Source organism: Tubulanus polymorphus, chromosome 2 (genome assembly GCF_964204645.1).
Source record: "Tubulanus polymorphus chromosome 2, tnTubPoly1.2, whole genome shotgun sequence".
In the NCBI taxonomy this organism is placed as follows: domain Eukaryota; kingdom Metazoa; phylum Nemertea; class Palaeonemertea; order Tubulaniformes; family Tubulanidae; genus Tubulanus; species Tubulanus polymorphus.
Genome location: NC_134026.1, coordinates 14,745,707 through 14,755,834, shown reverse-complemented (window position 1 = coordinate 14,755,834; position 10,128 = coordinate 14,745,707). Strand labels below are relative to the sequence as shown.

Here is a 10,128-nt window from a genome sequence, read left to right as displayed (position 1 = left end):
CCTCCTATCATCTTCCTCCATATCCCAAAACAATTCATGGATAACAGCTCTTCTTGCTTCAGTAAATTTTTCATTACACTTTTCACGGGTGCATTTGCACGTTTTCAAAAGTGGGTGTTCCGCCTTTAATTTAAGAAATTGATCTCTTTTGCTGAGGCGTTTTCGCTTTTTGGAACCAACAGTTTTGGCTGTCGGAGATTCATTGTCAGGTTCACCAGTAGCAGCTGCTGGGGGTTGAACTTCATTAGACTCACCGGCAACAGCGACACGTTGCACTTGCAAATCTCCAGCAGGCTCATTATAATCAACTCGGTTTTCTGGCTCGGAAAAGGAAACTTGGATTTCGGGCTCACCAGCTTGGTTGGAATTGCCTATCTGTTCAGAAGGCCTTTTGGTATTTTCTGTCCATGGTTTTTTCTGTAACTCCTGGTATGTATTGTTTCCTGGTGGCGAATAATTGACAATTGTTGGTTTTAAAGGCGCAGGTTTTGGGGCATCTATCACGCCTTCCTCTCTTAAAGCACTGAAAATCATTGAGAATGACAGCTGAGCCATCTTCCAAGTCCTGTAAAATAAGAGTGAAACCTATATAAAAAGCCCTACATAAATAAGCCGATTTAGTACACTTTAGTGTCAAATTATCAGTGTATAACGGCTGTCATTTTATTTTGGTTTTTGAAACACAGATTTTACCTTGAAATGTATTGCTCTTGTAAATGAAAGCCTAAAAAATCTTGCCTGTTCTAAAATGCTAGACCTCAGGCCAAAAAATCCTTTAATTGCAACAATTAAAGCTGTTTGATTTTATAAAAAAAACCCTACTTTACTTTTACAAAATGAAGTATGTTGTCAGAAAAAAATTGACAAAACGCAGTAAGTCACAAACATACTTCATTTTGTCAAATTATGGATACATACTTCAGTTTGTCAACTTTAATACCAATTGCTTAGGTAACATACTGCGCTTTGCCAATTTATATCTCAAAAACTATAGGAGATATTGATTTTAGGTTTCCGCCATTGAAAAGAGCGGGTTAAGTTTACCCAGAATCCATAAAAAAGTCATTTTTTGAATTTTTCAGTCATACAGCGTTTTGCCCCATTAGGGCAGATATGGTATCGACAGCCTTTCGCAATCGTCACAAAGACTGGTCGTCAATAAGACACTGACGACGTCAACGTCGATCGTCTGAGGGTATGGGTACGGACAGCACGTTGGCAGCTGCACTAAGCGTATAAAGAACCTTCGGATTTCCATTGCGTCCATATGTGGGAGTCGAAACGCGTGTCGGTGTTTGGTAGCCAAATTCCGAAACGTGTACCCGACGTGGTCGAATATCGGATGCGTTCGGAACGAAACAAATACAGAACCCAATTATGCTACGTAGGTATATACAACCAAATGCGATCAACATCATTGCTGTATCATAAGTCAAGACTTCAGGCTTTTTTTCATTTTCGGACTTTGTAGCAGGCTTTATCGTTCTGGCCTAGATCATTATCGAAGGTATAAGAAACTTGAACGTCGACCTTTTAGAGATAACATAAAACTTTTGTATCTAACAATATTCCGACGTGAACATGGACGTGGAGTTGGGGTACGTAAAAACTGGAGGTGATTCATTATTATGGTGTAAACTCCACAGGGACCAGGCACGTTTGAAAGCTATTTGCCACATATCTTCACATCTTTCGGGATTTGCCATGGTAAGTAGGTTCGATTAATCGTTCAGGATTATTTGTTACTATATCTTTTGTTGGCTGATATTCCGAATCATAGTTCGGAAATCAATGGAATAATTTTGAGATTGGAGAACAAAAATGGGTTTGAGTTTCATGAAATACGCGTGGTTGGTGAGATCATATGTAGCCTATGAATATATGGTTGTGTGGGCTTACGCGTAGTACGAAATATGGTACCGATATACCGGTACCATGTTTGGTTGAAAAGAGTAAAATAAAGATTGAGATCTTTTGGGGACAGTTGTATGAACTTGTTATGTGGAACGACATGTTTCGCCATCTGCGAGTGAATGGGTGTATCTCGTACATTTAAGGGAACACGAAATTGTAATAAAGTCATGTCTTGTTACACCACCAGCCTTACTTATCACCAACAACCTTTAAAATCCGGAACGCCCGAATGTCCTATGTACCTATAACAATATGACGGTTAAATTCATTAATAACTTTTTCTAATTTCTCTTTAATTTGTGTTTTCGAAATAATTTCTTTAGAATGTGTTTTGATCCATCTTTTCTTCTGATTTTATAAAACTTACTTTCCATGAAAAAGAATTTTTTTGAATATTCATCTGTTACAAAATCCATTATTTTTTTCAATTATTTCAATATACTTGCTATAATCTTCAATTGTTATTCCTTTATAAAATCTAAATATGATAGCGGCAGGACCAATTTTACAACGTAATGTTTCTAAATTTTTAATTGTATCTTTTGTTTCTAGTGAATCAATATAATTTCTTACACTTTCCTTATAAGGTTTATTTGAAATAGATTCAGTTTTTGGTTCGAAGTTGTAACAACTTCTAACCTTAGTTATCGTACCGACGAAAGAATTTCGTCGAAAAATGGCATCGGAGAAAACAAAGCATGAAGTCGTGATTTGGTCAAATAGTTCTACATCAGAATGGTCAAATAGTTATACATCAGCCATATACATCGGTGATACCGGTTAAAATCATATTCTGTTATATAAATGTACAAAAGAAGTTTCTTACTTTCAATCGTATCTTAAATTCCAAACATTTGGAATAGTAAGTGATTGACAAGTAAGTCGTGCCATGTTTAACTGCATCGATCGTTGGTTGTGTCGTGGATTACTCGTCTTTATCGTATCCCTGTGAAGTCTACAGCGAGTGTCAGGGATTGGTGTGTATAGGTTATTCCTCATGAATGCACGGAAGGCCTCGAAAGTATGTGAATAGACGTTCATTACATTCAATTCAATTCAATATTTATTTCACGGAAAAGCAGAACAATAAAATCATAAGAAAGCTAAACAAATTTAAAAGAGAACGAGAAAATAAAACAAATTTACAAATATTATAGCGCTTATCCATGTGGGCCTTCTTGCAAAGCCTTAAAGGCCGCTAACGCAGGCACCCAATGAAAGAGAGAGAATAAAGAAAAAGAAAGAGATAAGATAAGAAACAGATGAGCTCGTGCTTGAGAGAATTTATAAGAACAGTAGAATGGTTTAGGGAATACTTGTATTGTTATAATAATGAGACATTAAGTTGATGTATTGGCAAATTTGGAGCAATTGTAACAGGTTGGGTTGTTGCAGATTATGTTCATATTGTATTTGGAGGTGAGATGTGATTTTAGATGGTGTTTAAGTGTATGTTTATTCATGTGCAGCATTTGTATTGAGAAGGGAAGGTTTCCCAAATTGAGAACATTTTTGAGAAAGATTTAGTACTTGTATTTGGTTGATTTAGAGGTAGACAATATGTGTGATCATGTTGAATGTTTTGTAGGTGTTGATAGTGGGATAAAGGTTTTCAATGGTAAAGATGTTTTTGAAATGATGTGGTGACGATAGTAAAGTATGATGGATGAATATGGTGGTTTTTTGTATGAGGATGTCGTTTATTTTGAGAATGTTTAACTTTTTGAAGAGAGGATCAGAGTGGGCGGTATAATTTGATTTGGTTATGATTCTGACAATTTTCTTCTGGACGAGTAGGCATTTGTTGTTGTGTTGCGAGGTTCCCAATGCTAGTAACCCGTAGGTTAGGTGAGGATATATGAGGGTATAGTAAAGTGTAACAAGGTGTTGATAGTCAATTATGTTCTTGGTTTTGTTTATTATTCCAGTGATCCGAAAGATTTTTTTGTGTATTTTTTCGATGCGTGGTTTCCAATTGAGATTTTCGTGTATCCTTAGACCTAGGAAGTCTGTTTGCTTTACTCGTTCTATAACGGTATCGCCTAATTTGATGTGGAAATTGTGATACAAGAACGGTTTTCTTTGGTAGTTATGAAATATAATGTATTTAGTTTTTGTATGACTGTTTAAAGATGATTTGGAAAAACCCCTGTTTTGAGAGATTGATTGATAAGGTGTGTGAGAGAACAAGAGATATAGTTGATAATTTGTTTTAATGCGTTGAAATGTTATCTTGGCCTGCTGAGTGTTTTTGTTTAAGATTCCTTACAACTTCTATGACATCTTGTTCACAAACTGGTGAGAGCAAGAAATTTGAATTAGATTTGGGGACTTTATTTAGGTAAAAGTCTGATGAAAACTGGGGCTTAGGTGAATTGTTAGCCAAGGTTTCGCCAATTTCGTTGAAGTGATTGTTGAAAGAGTTAGCGATTACTTATGATATCCTGTCAAAATTAAACATCAAATTTACCCGTCAAACTTTCATATTTTACCCGTCAAACTTTCATATTCTACCCGTCAAACTTTCATTTTTTACCGGTTCCTGAACTTCGCTGAAAAAGCTGAAACACTGAAAAGCTGAAACGCTGAAATAAAAACGCTGAAATTTCAGGGAATTTCCGAAAAACGCCGAAATTTCAGGGAATTCCCGAAAAACGCTGAAATCGTGCTAGGTACCGACAATACACGTTTTGAAATTCTTTCCGGGCCGGTGTCCGCTGCCGACAATTCAACATAAAATGCTCGTCAAAACATCGTATTTGACGCGTCAAATATGATCTCGCATTACCTAGTTACTATCGTAGATATACTGTCAAAACTAGTTATCATTTGACGCGTCAAAATCCCTATCGTAGATATTCTGTCAAAATTAAATGATCGTTTGACGCGTCAAAATCCCTATCGTAGATATACTGTCAAAATTCAAACTTCGTATTTTCGAATTACCCGTCAAACTCATCGTTTTTACTCGTCAAAATCATCGTTTTTACCCGTCAAACACATCGTTTTTACCCGTCAAATTACGCATCAAACCACGTATTTGGATGAGTATTTGGACTTCACTAGATTGTTTTATAACAGCTGTAATGTAATGATTTATCCCCTTGTAAAATGGCTGCTGCCGGTAGACGTCATAAGCTCGAAATTGAGCAAAATACTCTTGAAAGTATGATTCTTCAAGGCTTTTCGTACAAAGAAATCGGAGGAATGTTCGACGTGAGTCTGTTTATTATGTTGTTTACTTTACTGCCCATTGTTGTTAGTGTTTAGTTTTAGGCCTTGTAGTTTTACGACTGGAATTGTTTTAAGTACATAAGACTAAGGACGCCTGGAACTGCAGTCCTTCCAAATAACTGTTCGCTCTTTTAAGACCTATGTCGATGCCTATTTTCTACAGCAGGCCACACAATTTGGTTGAGGATAACAATGTTCAATTTCCCAGCATTCTGACACTTGAACACAGATCTTCTCTATATGTTGTGATTTTATCAGATTTCAGAGAATACCGTAGCGCGAAGATTAAGTGAAAATGGCTTGCGGCTAAAAGATATATCTGATCATGTCACTGGTATATATATAATGGTTATGGCAAGTGATATTTTGCCAATGCGGTATTATTCCTGTTAACGCTATTTTGCCAATGGCACGTTCTGATTGGCTAATTTACACCACGCATGAAGAAAATTGGAGGATAGTGTGGAGAACACACAGAGTTTTAGAGAAAATAGCAGCATAGAGCGGATTCGAAACCGGACCAGCGTATTGCTAGTCTAACATCTTTCCACAAGATCACCGGGCCCTAAACCTCACCTTAACCCCCTGGACCCTAAGTCCAAACCAAACATAATGATTTTATTGTTATATTTTATCAATGTATCTTAGTATATAGCCACTGACAAAATAGCGTTGAAAATAATGCTGCATTGGCAAAATATCCACTTCCTACAGTTATTTTCAAACTAATCATCCACATATTATCACATTAAAACACTTTCATTTGTTATATGTGTGAAATGGTATTTATTTAATTTAGACATCCTTGTCGAAGATGCTGTCATACACCACCCTAACTGGGGACTTCGCATGCATTTAGGACATTTATGCTCGATAGGGTTTCACATAAGTGAAAAGCGCGTCCAGCTCTCACTGCACAGAGTGGATAATGCCGGGGTTAATGCTAGAAAAACGCAAAGTTTTAGGAGACGAGAATATAATGTCCCAGGACCGAACTACCTATGGCATATGGATGGCAACCACAAACTGATACCGTACGGTAAATAGTATCGTTTAATTTACTTGATATTCGATATTTTTTTGAAGAATTTACTCATTTTAAACATTTCTTGTCAATGCCTATTGCAGGTGGCGTTTCGTTATACATGGAGCCATCGATGGCTATAGCAGAATACCAGTGTTTTTAAAATGCAATGATAACAATACTGCCGAAACAGTTTTACGATGTTTCACTGAAGCTGTCGATCAATATGGGCTACCAAGAGTTGTCAGGACGGACAAAGGAGGTGAAAATCTTATGATTGCTCATTCAGAGAGAGGCCCAGGACATTTCATTGCAGACAGAAGCGTCCATAACCAACGAATAGAAAGATTATGGAGAGATGTATATACTAGTGTTCTAGATACATACAAAAAAGAATTTTTCGAATTGGAAGAGGCCGGTCTTCTTGACCCAGATTCAGAACTTGATCTTTTGGCGCTACATATTGTATATCAGGATATCAACCATTCCTTGGATAGATTCAAAGAAGCGTGGGTCCATCATAGGATTCGTACTGCTGGTAACCAATCTCCCACACAACTCTGGCTGAGAGGTACAAATTTTGGAACTCCACCACTGCAAGATGATTTGGTAAGTGGCATACAGTGGAAAGTCAAATTTCATGCGTACGTAATCAAAAAATGATCCCTTTTACCACCATTCTCGTTATAACGCCGAAATTAGCCATGTCCCGATGGTGGCATTATAACGAGGTTTGGCTGTAATTTTAAACTCAAATGTTCAAAAATGTCCAAATTAACTGGGATTTTTTATGTAAAAAGCAAAACCAAAAATTATCTATTACATTAAAATGCATGTATGTTATATTGGTATACAAGCCTCCAAATTTTCCATTTTAGAGAGAAGTTATGGAGCAGTTGGATGTTGATTTTGAAACTGAAAATCAAGTACGAGTCCATCCTATTGAGACGATTGTTGACGATGATGAAATATCAATTCTTAAGGAGACGGCTTCTTCTGAAAAGGCATTAAGTAAAAAAGAAATTTATCATGAAATTAGAAATTCAATTGTGGTTTATTCAAATTAACATTAATATTATTCATAAACAGTAACGCGTAGTAAATACAAAGATTTATCTAAAATCAGTGTTCTAAATGCTTTAGTGTTCCAACTGCTTTCTGATTGAACTGGAACTCAACAAATGGGGCTAATATGTGGAGTTCATGATAGAAACCGAATTGACAGTCAGTCTAAAAACCACGGGCCGGTTGCTCAAAAGTTGGAGAGTTAACCAGTGGATAGTTGATATGGTGACAATTGAAATTTCATTGTTACTATGATATTTAACGGCCGGTTATCTTTAACCTTTTTTTGAGCAACTGGCCCAATTGCACTAAATATACAACTATGACAGTAAAGGATAGTTTTACATGGACAGATCAGTGATAGGGTATGACTGAACATCAGAGGGTTAATTTTGACTAGGTCAAAGACAAATGTTCTGATCTCTGACAAAAAATAGACAAGTTAATCAGTATATCTCCAGATGACTAATTATACATGAAAACAGCTGCAACCAATCCATTCTAAATCGAATAAACTCTTTGAACTGTTGAACATGCAGTTCTAAAGATTGTATATAAGGATGTGAGACAATTTTAAACAAACATATTTTCTGATCCCGTGAAGTTCATAGTAACAAGGTTCCGCGGTAATGCATTACATGTAGTTACTTAGATTTGTGTTGAAGAACTGCTAAAATCGATACAAAATATATTCTTTTACAATGCATGTAGTTCTATAGATTCTTAAAATATATTCTACTTGTCAACTCCTCTTAATCCATATAAAATCAATAAATGATATCCAAAATATATTCTACAACAATGCATGTAGTTCTATAGATTCCTGTTTGAGAAATCTTTGAACTGTTGTAGGTTAAACAATGAAACTCGAAACTAGGGGTCCAGGGACGCCATGCCCACTTGGAAAATGGTTTCAAATGCTCAACAATCTAACAATTTCAATATTCAACACCCCCTGTTGACCATATACAAAAATCAATGACATCAAAACTCACCACAATCATAGAATGTGTCAGGAGCTACTACTTTTAAACATGACTATGTACCAATATAATATGGAAATATATGTACTAAGTTGTTCTACTATTCAACGCCCCTTGGTGACCATAGGCAAAACTCAATGGCTATTATGTCAGTACAGGTAACGATTTTTTAGGAAGTGTATCCCACGACAGTGCTGATAACAGACTTAAAGTTAAAACCTGTTGATATTTTCCTCAAAAAACATTTTCCACCTATCAATGATGAGTACTGATGGCACTGCGATGGTCGCCAATTGCGTGATGAATGGCTGATCAAAAGTTCCTGTCTCACGTATCAAAGTGCCCTTTTCATAGAATACCCATCGCAATGAAAAATAGCGAACTAGTAGGGAGCTACAAGACTTTTTTCAAAAAACGTATTCAAAGAAAAAAAACGTCATTCAGTAAATTATTACCGCGGCTTTGACCGCTGCAGTCTCTGCACTTTCAACGCCACTGTAGCCTGCTGAGACGAAGTTGGCTAAAAATAGATTAACGTATCTACTCAATTCCAAAGGAAGTAGCATCTACAACCAATCGTAGCATATCCTTCTCAAAAACTGCGTAGTCTGTTATTTCTGATATTTTTGAGAAGGTGAGACTCGGTCCACATGTATTAGCTACAAGCTACAGGTACAGCTATTAGCTACAGGTCAAAAATTAAAGTGCCACTTTTAACATTCAATGGTAACTGTGGACTAGCAACCAAGCACTGTAGAACCTTCTCCAAGTCAATTAACTCTTCGCAAACATTTACGTTTCCTCCTGAAAAGATACATATATTTTTCTCAATGCATATTAATCAACCTAAACCATTGTCTATTGTCATTGGCCAATGTACGCAGTTCAACAAAAACTGCTGGTGCTGCCAACCTGTGGCGAACTAGAACATTATAAGTTCAGATTTTTTGGACCTTTTCCAACTGCCTCATATATTGGGGACATCAATTTGTCAAGAATGAATTTTAGGACAAAGGTGTGCGAGTTGTAACATCTCAATGTGATTAAGAATATCAAATCCTTAAATCACACTTCATTTATTTGAATGCAGAATGAATACAAAAATTATTTCAACAAAAACATCGACCATATACACCAAATAGAAACAATTAAAGGTCAATAGAGTGAAAAATTATCATTTGGTGCATACTGTATGCAGAGCGTTGTACCCATACCTCCCCTGTACGCATTTGTATGCATTTTCATTGAGCCCCTCCTTAGCATGGTCCCTTATCAAATGCCATGATTTCAGTTGTCCCAATAGTGACATCAGACTTGTATATCGTTCTAACCAATGGCTGAAACTTAACTACTCATGGACACACAGGAAAAACGGATGTGCAGTAGCTGGGCCTAACAATATAAATATATACTCAATATATTCATATACTCACTTCCAACGTTTTTCATGAAGCGGGAAAAATTGTAGACAACTAGAATTTCACGTTCTTTCTCATCCCTTTTGCTTGAGTATAACGGTTGGTAAAAGTCAATAATTTCCACCTCGTTAACTTGGCCTTTTTCTAGGACTGCTCGCGCCTCATCAGCGAATTTAAACATCAAGTTTTTAATTCCTCTCAGTTCCAAACCTACATTCAAATAAAGAATTCTTCGAATATAGCGTGAAAAGTTAATATAACTGCAGGCGTTTGAACAGTTTTTAGTTCACATTGTTGTATAAAATCATTAATTTTACAATTTAACGACCAGGGGCTGGTTGCACAGTCATGGTTTAAGTCCTAAAAGTGGTCATAAATCTCATGACTGGTCTTAAGTTGCTACATTGGCTATAGAACTAAGTTGGTCTGATTTGGAATGGACTAGAAATTGATCTGATTTGGCGAGAAGCTCATACTCGGGTCTGTTTTT

The 10,128-nt window shown here is 36.4% G+C and overlaps 1 protein-coding gene across 1 annotated transcript in view; it reads left to right on the top strand.

Annotated features, from left to right (window-relative positions):
• Nucleotides 1–1,680: 1,680 nt before the first annotated feature.
• LOC141898942 (uncharacterized) overlaps nt 1,681–10,128 on the top strand; it is a 59,480-nt gene continuing 51,032 nt past the window's right edge. Inside the window, exon 1 of the mRNA XM_074785095.1 lies at nt 1,681–1,707. The gene's annotated coding sequence lies outside the window, so the exon portion shown is untranslated. The remainder of the gene's footprint in view (nt 1,708–10,128) is intronic.